This window comes from Python bivittatus, unplaced genomic scaffold, assembly GCF_059951505.1.
Source record: "Python bivittatus isolate LINGU-HERP-01145 unplaced genomic scaffold, Pbiv_v1 ctg000850_np1212, whole genome shotgun sequence".
NCBI lineage: Eukaryota > Metazoa > Chordata > Lepidosauria > Squamata > Pythonidae > Python > Python bivittatus.
The window spans coordinates 60243939-60256849 of NW_028277112.1; the positions used below are offsets into that span (position 1 = coordinate 60243939).

Here is a 12911-nt window from a genome sequence, read left to right on the forward strand (position 1 = left end):
GTGGGATTGAGTTTTTAAACAATATTTATTGCCACATAAATATGCGTGAAGTTTGATGCCCTGTGACCAGCGCACTTTAAAAGTATGGATCTGAAGAATACTCCATCTAATAGTATCAGAATTCCAAGTCTGAGATTTTCCTGGTTCCTTCCGAAGGTTCAATCTGGTAGTTGAATATGCTGCATTTTTTAGACTGAAAGCTCCGGGGCAATATGAAAGGGAAGGATGGCATTTTGCCGCAACCTCTAACCATTCTGTTATCTGACTTTTCAGTAGCACTACGAAAATGTGTTTAATTATTCTATACAGAAAAGAAATAGTGATATAATTTAACTTTTTTCCTATATCAGCCTACCTGTATATTTAGATCTTAGGATCTCTAGCAAGCTGAGATTTCATCAAAATGATGAAACATGTTGTGACAGCATGATGCGAGCTCCACCCTGTACCTCCTTGCATGCAACATTGTGACACAAGTATAAAAGGAATGGAGTTTATGTTGCAATGTGATAGGAGAGGCCTATCTTCACAATATTAAAGGAAAATAATGCTTAGGATCATCCAATGCAAATTAGAGCCCTACATGGAAAAAGAGATGCCAGATGTTCAAGCTGGGTTTAGAAAAGGCTGAGGAACATGAGACATTATGGATAATTAAGAACACCAAAGAATAACAAAAAGAAATCAGTACGTGCTTCATTGATTATAGCAGGCCCTTTGATTATGTTGATCGTGCCAAGCTGTATAATGTACTTAGAAAAATGGAAATCCCAGAACATCTCATTGTCCAGGTCAGGAAGCCACAGTACAGACAGAACATGGCAAAACAGACTGGCTCCAGGTTGACAAAGTAGTGAGACAAGATTGTATACTCTTCTTTATTTATTCCACTTTTACGCTGAATATATATTAAGAGAAGCAGGATTGGAAGAAGATGAGCGCGGTTTTAACATTGGAGGAAGAAGCATCAATAACCTGTGCTATGCTGATGACTCTAGTCTGATAGCCAAAAATGCAAAGGATCAGCAAGTTCTAGTAATAAAGGTCAAGGAGCACAGTGAAAAAAATGTGGCTAAAAATATAAAAACCAAACTGATGACAACAGAGCAGCCAATCTTAGAAATGATGATGAAGACATTGAAGTGGTAGATAGCTTCTGCTTTTCCATAGCTGATCCTAAATAGTTTAGGCCTGTGGTGGTCCTAAAAAAGAATTCAAGTTTGTAATTGTCTGTCTGTCTATCTATCTACTGTACCTTCAGTTACTGAGATCTTTTCCTTCTCTCTCCATAAGGATGTCTTTCCCCAAATACAAGAGGTGCCCTGAGATTTTGCAGAGCACACTCTTATTTTCCCCTAAGAAAGAAATATGTCTCTATGTCAGATACCCCAAAGAGTCCTCCCAAGTGCCAGTGTATTCACATCAGGGAGAGAGTGGCCCACCATCCACTCACAGACGTGATGTCTGGCCCTTACGCGGAAGAAGGTTGCTGAACCCTGATCTAAGCATTTGCAAACAAGCAATGATGTCTTCTAAGTTTTTGGACCAGTGGATATTTTTTCCCTCTCTACTTATATTAGTTTAATTTATGTGCATTAGTTTTATCAATGTGTATTATTTTTATAGCCAACCTTAGCTGATTTTGAAAACTCAAGTGGAGTTCACACCAGGTTATTACTTGGATGGGATTCCATCAGGAAATGCCAAGGCTTTAGGCTAGAGTGGGATATAAAAAAACCGCTCCAGAACAACACAATGCAAACCACTTCTATCTTGTGGCCAAGAATACTATATGGACATATGCGTGCAGTCACCAGGAGTCAATCTCAAAATTGAAAGAAACTTCCCTCATGTGATGCTTTCTTTGTTTTAAGAGCACTGTTACCCACCCTTGGATTTTTACAAAGGTTGAGAATATCAGTAGACATTCATATATTTAAAAGTGTAAGTAAATCCTTGATACAGTTTTCTCTCTCTATCCAGGCTGCATCCAAGGCAAATGTTCTTACTCTCCCACCCCATTGACACCACTGGCTGCCTTTCCAGGAATCACATCTTCCATTCCAGGATAGATTCCATAATCATCTTCTTTTTTTTTTTTTTTATGTTTTGCTGTTGCTATAGCTTCTAGTTCACTTGCAGTCTTTTTGTGCAAAGGTTCATCAGAGCTTGCCCATGTGAAGATAAAACCCCAATTCCTATTTCAATGTTTCTGAGTGTTTTCTATCTGGAAGTGAAAAGAAATGCCAAGCATTGGAATACAGAGAGCTGGCATAAGTAGAACGTCTAAAGACAGTGTTTTCAAAAAAGAACAATGGGCAGTAAAGATTGACTTGATTTCCTTGTTTGGAAGCAATCCAGCAGAGTCCAGATCCCGCCCTGCAAAACTGTCAGTTAGAACTTAGAGAGAGATGAGAGACAAATGCAGAAGCTCCAGTAAGTATTAAGCTATCAAATTTTTGTTTAATTGCACAAGAGTATGACAGTAGTGATGGGGATGTTCAAAAGGCAGATGCTTTGTTTTAGAGCCACGAGAGAAAGAATGAAGGGGGAATTCTGGCACGTTGTGCTGGAGAGGGACTGTCAGCCTGGAGGTGGATTTTATCAGCTGGAGCTGCCACCCTGTCATTGTTTAAAGGTGGATTTGGATGTGATTAATTCTAAGAGAGGCCAGAGAGTTTCTTGATATGGATTTGCTTCAGATGAATGCCCAGGAGGCTTGGGAACAAAGACAAATCAGTCAGGGAGTCTAAGTTAGGCAGGCCAGCTGTCAGGGTTTGGCCCTCAGCCCCTCAGATCTTAGGATTTTGTTAGCAAGCTATTAAAATAGACTCTGGGATGCATCAGCAGCAATGTCAGCTCTCACTGGAAAACTGGCACAAATCAGGAAGTGTCATGAGATTGGGTATTGGTCAGATCCTTAAACATGTGGAGGATTCCAGGATAATGAGGGGTATGCCTGCACTGAATAGGGTAACCATATCTGGACTGTGAAACTCAGATGACCAATGAGATAGCCACAAGTGATACAGAAACCCAGGGCTGTTTTCTGTCATCTAATGGTTGTCTGGATTTTTGTAGCTAAGATCTATTACGAAGAGTGAGGCAACCTCAGGCAGGAGATACTTGGGTAGAGCAGCCTCTTGCTTTTTTCACTGTGTTGGAGGAAGGAGCAAAGGAGGTCCCATAACCTGTCATTGAGGGATTCCTTGACTGGTCCTCAGCTGAGGTCCAGCCCTGGCTGTATCAAGCTGAGCTTGACTGCCTCAGCTGGCATTATGATGTACCCTGCCTTAAGTGGGGCACAAATGTTGGATTGACTGCATCATATAAGATGTACGTAGCCTCGATGGTAGAAAAAGAAGCCCAATATCAGAATATTAATATTATTATTAATAAGATATTCTTCTATTAAGAGCCAGGAATGGCTAAATAATGTTGAGGTCCTAACTAGTGGAAAGTGTTATTAACTTTCTGCTTGTTAACTTTCTAAAATATTTTTTGTGTTACATGCTATATGTTTTGGTGATTATGTGCTGTTATGTCTTTTTCACTTAGGGATAAGACTACTGTTTCCTATTGTGTTAAAAATAAAATAAAATCACAATTTCCTCATTGATATCATGGTACAGTAGGCCTACGTGTTTCTGATCGTGTTCAGTTCTACAGTAATAGTTCAGTATATTCCACAATATATCTAAGCACATAATAGCTATTCAAGTCACAAGTAGTAGCTTTATCTACATCATCTGAGAGTTTCCAGAATTGATTATAATAGGTTCAACAATAATAATAAATAATAATAAAATCATAATTTTGTATCTGAGGAGGAGAATTAATAACTTCCTAGAGAAAGGTCAAATGCTTCAAACGCTGAGGAAGGCAGGGAAAGTTAAGGAAATGGAATCAAATTACCACAAGCTGCAAAGAGCATGTTCTTGTAAGTTGCAGAAATATTGAAAAAGCATAGGAGTAGGCCAGTAACTTCATGCTGTCCTTATTTCAGCACACTAATATTAGCACTATGCTAAGCGAAATGAACCCCAATGAAGTAACGCAAAATGGAAGCACCATGGCTCTCTTACATAGACTCTGCTCTTTAGATGGAGCATACCTGTGCAGACGGTGACTTACTAAGCCAAAGTAAGTCTACTAGTCATGTACTATGGCCTCCTACCAGATACTTGACAGTACTGGGCATTCAACAAAAATAGGAGGTTTACTAAGTCCTTGTTGAGCTGTCATCCAGAGCTATTAGAATAAGTTTAGTTCACGTTCACATAACATTAAAAATGGTGATGGTGCTATATCTGATCCTTTGACCACATCTTGTCCCCAGCCAGGAATATTTGTACAGACCAGTAAGTAATGGATGAAAAGAATATTAAAATAGGAGTGTCCAGCACTCAAAGAGTAGCTTTCTCAAAACTGAATCATCTTCAGATGAAGGGAACTGAAGTCCACAATATTTGGAGGGTCTCAGGTAAGGGAAAGGCTGGAGAACAATTGTAGACTGGGACTGGAAAGACTAAGGTTCAGATTCTTGCATTCCCCCCCCCCCCCGCCCCCAATGTTAATTGGGTGACTTCATGCCTTTGGGTGAGAAAGGTATAAATGAAATTGTATTTAAAAAATAAAACAAAAGCATTAACACAGTCCTTCATTGCCTGTCATCTCCTAAGCTCACTAGTAAAATATACTTGTTCTGCTCAGCTGGATGTTATGTTTTTTTGTCATATGCCTGCTTCCCCAAATCTCTCTGCTGTCACTGATTGTTCCCAGGAAAAAAAATTAATTTATTTATTTATGTGTCATATTTCTTTGGCTGTCCATCTCACAAAAAAGTGACTCTGGGCAGCATACAACAAAGCTAAAAACAATATATACAAACAAGTATTAATATTATTATTTAAAACTTTAAAATTATAAAAGGTGCACAACTAAAAAATAGAAAATATTAAGTGTTAATTATACAGGAGCCATCTCAATATTTCACAACCAGGTCTTGAGGGACTTCTGGAAAGGTAAAAGGGATGAAGCCAGCCTCACTTCGGGGGAAGAATATTCCATAAATTTATGCTCTCTCTCCCTCAGTAGAAGTGAAATGTCTTTCAGGACAGATTTCTTACGTTCCTCAGTTACAGCATGGATTGTCTTTTAATTTAGGCTATCATATTTGGGTTGCAAAACTCCTAGTTGGCAGTCAAAAGATACAAAAACCTCTTGGCTGCCAACTAGTGGGTATCCAGATAATTACAGTCTGGAGATGGTGCCCTATTTTTTGCCTCACCAATACCTGCTCTAGCTTCCCAATCACCCAGAGTCCCTTTTATGTGAGATGGGTGGCTATATAAATACGATAAATAAATAAATAAATCCTCCAATTACAAGTTAAGCAATTCCTCTCTTCACCATGTTAATTTGAGGGTGAAATTTTATTCTGAATAAAGCTGGAGACTCATTTACACAGAAATGTGGAGTGTGGACTGGACTAGAAAAGGGGGGCTACTATGGACAGACCACTGGACATAGGCCCAGCCTAAAGACCTCCCATATTTATCACCAGTCTTTAATAAACGAAATGAAATGAAAATGGTAGTCCTATCTTCTCTTTCTCCTCTTCCCTAGAGATCCTCTTGAGAATCAAAGGCGTTGGGTGTGTAACCATAGCTGTGCTCAGCAGAACACCTACACTCTTAAATGCTGAAGAAAGAAGAGAAAGAGAAAATGTGTCTGCTTGGTAAGGAAAGGGGAAGGAGAACAAAACAGAGAGAGTGAGCCAGAGTGAGGGAGGACTCTGAGTGGGGATAGAAAGTAGGGAGGTGTACAATTGTTACCTTCTCTCTTTGCAAAGGATAGCTGATTGGACAGACTGACAGAGCCCAAGGTGTATTGAAAACAGAAGGATGACCTAAGTTTAAATAAACCTGGTACAGTTGAGATCATGCTACTTACCTGCTTGATCTCTCTACCTGTGCTGGAAATAAGGGAAAGAAAAGGAGAAACAGAGAATGAAAGAACTGGTTCTCCAGGACTCTGCTTTATGATGACATTTCCACTGCCCTTGTTGACTTCCTTCAGCCAGGACTATTTGAGCAAACAGAGGGCTGACGCAGTGCCAACAACTTCACACTAACTGCCAAAGTTTGAAAACAATGTTGTTCTACAATACCTGACCTCACAGGCCAAATGCCAGCTGTGTATGGTGTCCCTCCAAGGGCTTCAGTAAACCTTTGAGTGCACCCTGCCTTCCTGGAAGTTCAGAAAGTAGGATTTGCCTAATACATCTCTTACACTGATTTAGCTGCAGGGACATTCCAGGGGTTTCAGGTTTCTTTTTCTCTGTAACTCTTTGAGTTTGGACAAGAAGGAAGCAGAAGCAAGGAGGCCTTTCCCAGTGGCCCTTTGCAGGGGTAGTTTTCTATATTCCCTCTTTCTCCTCCCTCACCTCTTGCTGCCAGCCACCCTCTGCTGGTTATCCAGCCATTCTTCCTGTTGATGACATCCCCTTCATACATAACTACAGCACCACAAGGAGCCTTCTCCAGCCTCAGAATATCTACCTTGACCAGCTTTTTCCTTTGCAGCTCTTCCACACAAACTCCACTTTCCTTTGTTTTTTTAACAATATGACTTTCATGGAATGTTTTACTGCCATCACCCCCACGCTAAATTCTCCAACTTCCCTTTCAGTTCTTAGTGCTTATAATTACAGTCTTCAGAAAATATGTTTTTCTTTTCACTTTCTTTCTCCACACCAACCACCTGTGTGATACTGGAGCATATTTCTTGAAAAACAACTTTAAGGAGTTTTTAAAAGAATGCTGAAAAATTAAAATTTTGCAACTTTCCCTCCCACACAAACTTCCAATTTACAACTGGGACTTACAATTAATTCCTTGTCTAATAGTTCACTTTCTTGAGAAAATTTGATTCAGTGACAGTGGCAGGCTGAATAACTAGCCTCTGACAAGTTGCTTAATAGACAGACACTATTTTAGTATGTTTCTGATATAATACAAATGTGGAAACAGAATTGCCATATAAGCCACTCTCTTTAATGCATCTTGATTTCATGAAGATGCTCTCAAGCTGACCTTGAATCCTGGAGACTATATGACAAATCCATGTTGTTTTCTTATCAAGAGTATCAAAGGCCCACATATTCACTGGGACAGCCTGGTACTGTCATGTAATCTCCCAATATCACTGGAGCTGCGCTGATCACTGCTTTGTTTCTGGGAGCAATTCGAGATACCAGTGATCATCTTTGCAAGGGACCAAGCTATCTTCAACACCGCTCACTCCAGATAGAATCTGCCCACCCAAGGTGTCCCTTTGGATGGGTGCTTGCTAAGAGTTCCCACCTCTTTGAGGTGCAACAAGAAGGGACTCAGAGGTGAGCATTCTCTGCAGAGGTCCCTGTCCTGTAGGATGCTCTCACAACAAGAACTGCAATCTCAGTCTTAGCTTTCAAGAAGCTTTTAAAAACATGGCTTAGTAAATGTGAGTTTGGGATCTAAGGCAAGATGAACCTGTGTGAAGATGACTCTGGTGAGCAATATAGAAGCATTTGCAACGAATAAACAAACACAATAACTTCCCAGGATGGTCTGTAGCCATGGAATTTCATGGCTGCCCTCCACCTGAGTGCTAATTAGGTCCAATACTAATTAGCTTTTTCAAGATCAACCAAGTATGCCTCAATGCGATCGCTACATTTTTCAGTAAGAGGCCTGCATTTTCCACTGTGGAACATTGAAATAGGGTAGTCATGTGTCCTACTTGATAAATTGTCAAAGAATAGTACTCTCTTTCAAGGCATCCTCTGTTTGAAGGCTTCCATATGGCTCAAGCTGGTTTAAAAATAACTGCAGAAATGAAAGCAATACCATTGCATGGCCCATCAACAGTAACATGCATACAGCAGACTGAGCAGACACCCAAGTCATCTGGCCAGAAAATGTCTGGAGGCAATGTATTTTTTAGAAAACTTTTACTATTTCCAAACGAAATATAATTAATGTATACTAATATTATGCAAATCTACATCATCTTTTGGTGTTACTTCCTGGTTTTATTTTAACAGTGATCCACAAATAGTCACTCTGTTCATAAAACCTCCCAGCTGTACATTGTAGTCTGTCAGGTGCTTGGGATCCATGGTCAGCAAAAATGGGAGATACACCGAATACCCAATGTTATCATGCAAGATGATGGTGGCCTCAAGGATTAAGAGGCCGATTTGCATTGAAGTGGTGTTCCCATAGCTAGTGTCCTATGTCACTAAATATATGCAGGGTGGAATCAATTAAAATAGAAATTTATATCTCTCCAGTGCACCATACAGCATTAGTTAATATATATATTTTGGGGGTGGCGCCATTTGGGCTTTCTTTCAAGTGGCCACCATGAGTTCCTAATGGGCCATTATCAAAAAATTGATCAGGGAATAATTCTCAAGGACCTGTCTGGACACAATACATAGGTGGTGGGCTGAGTCTGGTTTCGGGCATGTCACGCTCCTTAGATTATTAACCTGAACTCCCTATTTGCATGTACTGTTGATTTAAGCCCAGGATTTATATACCTTGCTTTATTTACATTTTGCCCTGAAGGGTTTCACAGTAAATTCTTCAGATAAATTTAGCACCCAATCTTTCAGTGCTGTCAATCCAGAGTTGCTTTCTTTAAAGTATAGCGGCTGCATGTCCTACTGACATCGATAAACATTTTAAAAGTGTCTTTGCGTGTTCCTCCCACCATCTCCCCCTCCCCAAAAAGAGCAGGAAATTCTTTAAGGCACCCATTTTCTTCTTTATGGAATTGGTGCAGGGGTGGAAGGGAGAGAATCCAGATTTGTATGCAGCTAATAAGGCTGGGGCAATTGCAGGATGTTCCTCTCTGACACCAAGAGAGACTTCTGAGAGGACTTCATAGAGCAAGAAACTTGACAACCTACAGGAGCCCATCATTTCCACTGATGTGGTACAGTGCTATAAAAATACCCTGGCTATGGTCACGAGCTGATTGGGAACTCCAGAAATGTAGTCTTAACACACAGAAAGCTCTAAGCTGGGGAAAATGCACGAAGCCCTGAACTTGATGTTATCATTCATGTACAGCTGCCTCTAAAAATAGAAGGATCACTTCTCTCTTCCTCAACACATCTAATAATAAAACATTTTATTGCACCACAAGTTTCTATTTGCAGAAGAGAGAAACATGCAACTTAACAATGTCATGTTTTGCATTACTAGATGTTACCAAGAGGCTGGCAGGGAAGGAGACATTGGCAGTTTAGTCCATCTGTCCTGGTCCAGTCTGAGAAACCAATGTTTGGAAATTGGCACATGAAAAGAAATATTTGAAAAGCAAATAAATGAGCTACCAAAATCAGCATAAGTGTCTTCCAGAGATGTAGAACCTCATTATCTACATATATCAACTGACGTTTCGATGAGACCAAATGGACACTGTGAACCAGTTTGAGGACAGCTAAGCGATTCTATTGCTCCTGCATGTTCTAGCAGTACTGAATTAAACCATAGAACAAGGTGCTGTGTTCCTTGGAAGATTAAGGCTACCTACTGTATTTGTTTTACAAGACCAAGACAACATTTTGCCAGAGAACTATTCAAAGACTGTCAGAAGTATACAAGGAACTGTCACCATGGCAGAGATTTTACAGGCAGGCAAAGTGTTCTAAGCAGTGAAAGCTGGGAAGGAAATAGCACTTGAGGTCAAAGAATCATGATGTTTCCACATTTAGCCTCAGTGCAAATCAACAAGAGGAAGCCTGAAATCAAGCTTAAGCAGGTGCTTCCTATACATCTAATTGATTCTTTTGTGTATTGCCTGGAATGAGTCAACAATAATGTTCTGCTGAATTTCATGTCTCCTGCCCTAGGGGACTCTTCTTTGGAGGAAGATCTACAGCAGTTTGATTTAGAGGATTAGGAACAGAAAGCTACTTCTGGAGACCTTGAAGTAGGACAGAAATGAGAAATGTCTATTCCCTTATGGGAGATGTGGAGATATTAAACCACTGGATGCACCACTTGCATTGGTGGCAGAGGACATGCATGCCTTGGCTAGCAAAAGAATTTCCATCTGAAATATATATATATATCCCACAAATTATTGGCTACCTAAGTAGCAGGGCCTAGAAAGCAGCTACCCCAAGAGCAGGAGCAGGCCTGCAAGCTCAATCAGATGACAACAGTGGAGGTGTCTGGGTCAAGAAGTTTGGTAAGACTTGTCTTCATCTGCCTGGGCTCTCCTAGTCTTGCTACAGGAAGCTGGCAAAAGGGTAGTGTATACTTTCCTTGATCTGAATGAGGAGAGCTCCATCTGAACATTCCATCCAATGGTCTTAAAGGCCTCTTTAGGGGTAGTGGGCTATTCCCCCAGGGCTGACCTTTGGAAAGATAACATTAAAGCAAGGGACCTTTTGAGAGACCCCATTCATGGGTGAGGTGAGGACACCTGATTTCTGTCTTTCCAGTTCTGCTTTTTAATTCATGTGCCTGGGAGATTCTGCTGATAATATGGGGAGGGGCCGTGGGAACTTCAGTTACAGCAATTACAGATAGAAGGAAGTATGGCACTGAGACATTTGCATACCAGGTAAAAGGAAGAGAAGTTAGATATTTTTGCTTCTGTCCTCCAAACAAGCTGCAAGTACTGTTGTTAAAAGGTTAGGCTGGTGAATAATAAGTTGTCTCCCAGCCATGATGGATGAGAAGACTGACCTGGTATATATAACCAAGATTTGGCTTTGGGACTGGAGTGTCTCAGTTCAGTGTAGCACAGAACAGATCAAAGGGTTGGAGAGAGGAAGTTGCAGCAATCTAAAAGAATTCTCTCTCTCTCCAGACTTCCTGTCCATTCAAGTGTCAATCTCCAGCGCTTGTCTCTTCTGATGGGCATTTGGGACTGAGGGAAGATTCTTTGGTAACCACACATCTCTTTTCTCTCTCTTTTTCTCTCTCTCACACACATCCTGATCTCTCAGTGTCGTGCATTTTTTCAAATGGCTTGGGGCTTCCTGACTTTTGGCCCAGCAAGAGATCATGTAGAAGAATTGGCAGTCCCCTGTCACATATTAGCTGGACACTTTAAGGACACATATTGATTGTATTTATCATGACTGAGACTCTGTTGATTTGACAGTTCCATTTGTAGGACTTTCAGATCTTTTGGATGACTTTCAAGTTTAAAAACATGTACATGTAGACAAGGTACTTGGTAGAGTTCAGAAGACCACCTGTTTCTTTAACCCTTGACTTTCACGGTTTATTACAACTAGTAGAAAGGAAGCATTCTCCTGATCCAAAAGCTTAGACGTTCCTCCTTACAAGAAGAAATAGCTCCAGTCTCATCCAGTTGCTTTGTAAGCAATTTTTGACAAATTGCTATACTGCTGTGGATTAGTTTGTTAACCCCTCTTCAGAGGTAGAAGAAGAGGATCAGGAGGTGTCTCTTACTGGCCTAAGAATAGCTAATTAGAAGGAAAAAAGCCTAATCTCAATGCTGGAGGAAGAAATTAGGAATTTGAATCCTGGTCAGAACAAGGACTACAAATGGTTGGAGTGGAGTGTGGACTTTGCCTTCCACAGAGAGGCAAATATAATTAGTTTTCCTGAATATAGTTACTTATCTGAGAACCAGCTGGAACAAAGGAATGACTGAAAAAACTCTGATTATATTAAAAAAGAAAAGTTGATTGGCGTGCTAGAAATAAACATTGTGTGAATTCTGATCCTTGGTGATTTGGACGGCTCTTTGGACTGTGGTTTTGAACTTCAAATCTGAATTAGTGTTTGCCCTGTTATCTGAATTCACTTCTTTCACCCATTTCTCTCTGTGATGTTGCCTTTAACTCTGAATTTTACTCGCTCTGCTGATGATACCTCCCAACTTCCCTAAACTATCTATGGTTTGCTGTATGTTGATTCTGCCTTTAAAGTTTTCTAATTGAGCAGAGAGTTTTAGCCTTGGACATGGCACATACCTACATAGCATGGATGACGACAGTGAGTGTCTGGATACTGTATGTTTCATAGATAATCCATAATTGTATATTCAGTTTATCAGAGTGAAATAAAGAAAAGAAACAAGTTGGTTGATAGCTAGAAGCTATTTGACTTATTAAGGCTGATCAAACCAAAGAGGAAGTGGTTGGAACTTTAAACTATATTGCTTAGATTGATTTGCATTATGCTTCAGATACAAGTTCTGTCAACTGCCAGCTTTTGTTACCGGTGGTTTTGCTTAACTGGAGTCAGTGTACTGGGTGTATGTTTCAGAGAGGGCCTCCTTTATTAGAAGCCCAGACAAGTGATAAAAACAGCTTTGCTAAGCTCACAGTGAGCTCAGCAACATCAGCAATTGGAGAGCTCTTGTTTCAGCTTGGAGATGGGCGGGGAGTCACCGGTTTTGCAGATCAGGTTTAGTCCATCCAGCAATATGCAAAATACAGCTCTTATTGCTAATGGCATTCTAAGGGCTATCAGACTTGAGCTCCAGAACTCCAGATTCACCACCAGATGGCAGCAAAGACTTGGAATTTTATGCATCTCTTTGTAGCCATCTAGTAGTCATCCAGGTTTTTGCAGCCCAGATCTGGTAGCCCCCTAAGTAATGTCACTTCAAATCACAAAATTGGAAGGTATGATAGAGATCATACAGTCCAAATCCCAGCTCTATGCAGGATCCACTGCAGCATCTCTGAAAAACTGCCATCCAGCCTCTGTCTGAAGACCTCTAGAAAAGGAGAATTTGCCACATCATGTGACAGCCTATTCCATGGCTGACAGCTCATATGGTCAGGCAATTCCTCCTGATGTCTAGTCTTGTAGCTTTAAACTATTATTCTGGTCCTGCCTGCTGGAGCAATAGAGTGTAAG

The 12911-nt window shown here is 40.5% G+C and overlaps 2 long non-coding RNA genes across 2 annotated transcripts in view; one reads left to right on the plus strand and one right to left on the minus strand.

The window, feature by feature from the left end:
* The window catches only part of LOC148213856 (uncharacterized), a 52961-nt gene extending 46840 nt beyond the window's left edge, over window positions 1-6121 (minus strand). Inside the window, exon 1 of the long non-coding RNA XR_015793720.1 lies at window positions 5956-6121. This is a non-coding gene — a long non-coding RNA (uncharacterized LOC148213856). The remainder of the gene's footprint in view (window positions 1-5955) is intronic.
* The window catches only part of LOC112540185 (uncharacterized), a 56372-nt gene continuing 45180 nt past the window's right edge, over window positions 1720-12911 (plus strand). Inside the window, exons 1-4 of the long non-coding RNA XR_015793718.1 lie at window positions 1720-2436; window positions 5629-5740; window positions 9261-10251; window positions 10879-10956. This is a non-coding gene — a long non-coding RNA (uncharacterized LOC112540185). The remainder of the gene's footprint in view (window positions 2437-5628; window positions 5741-9260; window positions 10252-10878; window positions 10957-12911) is intronic.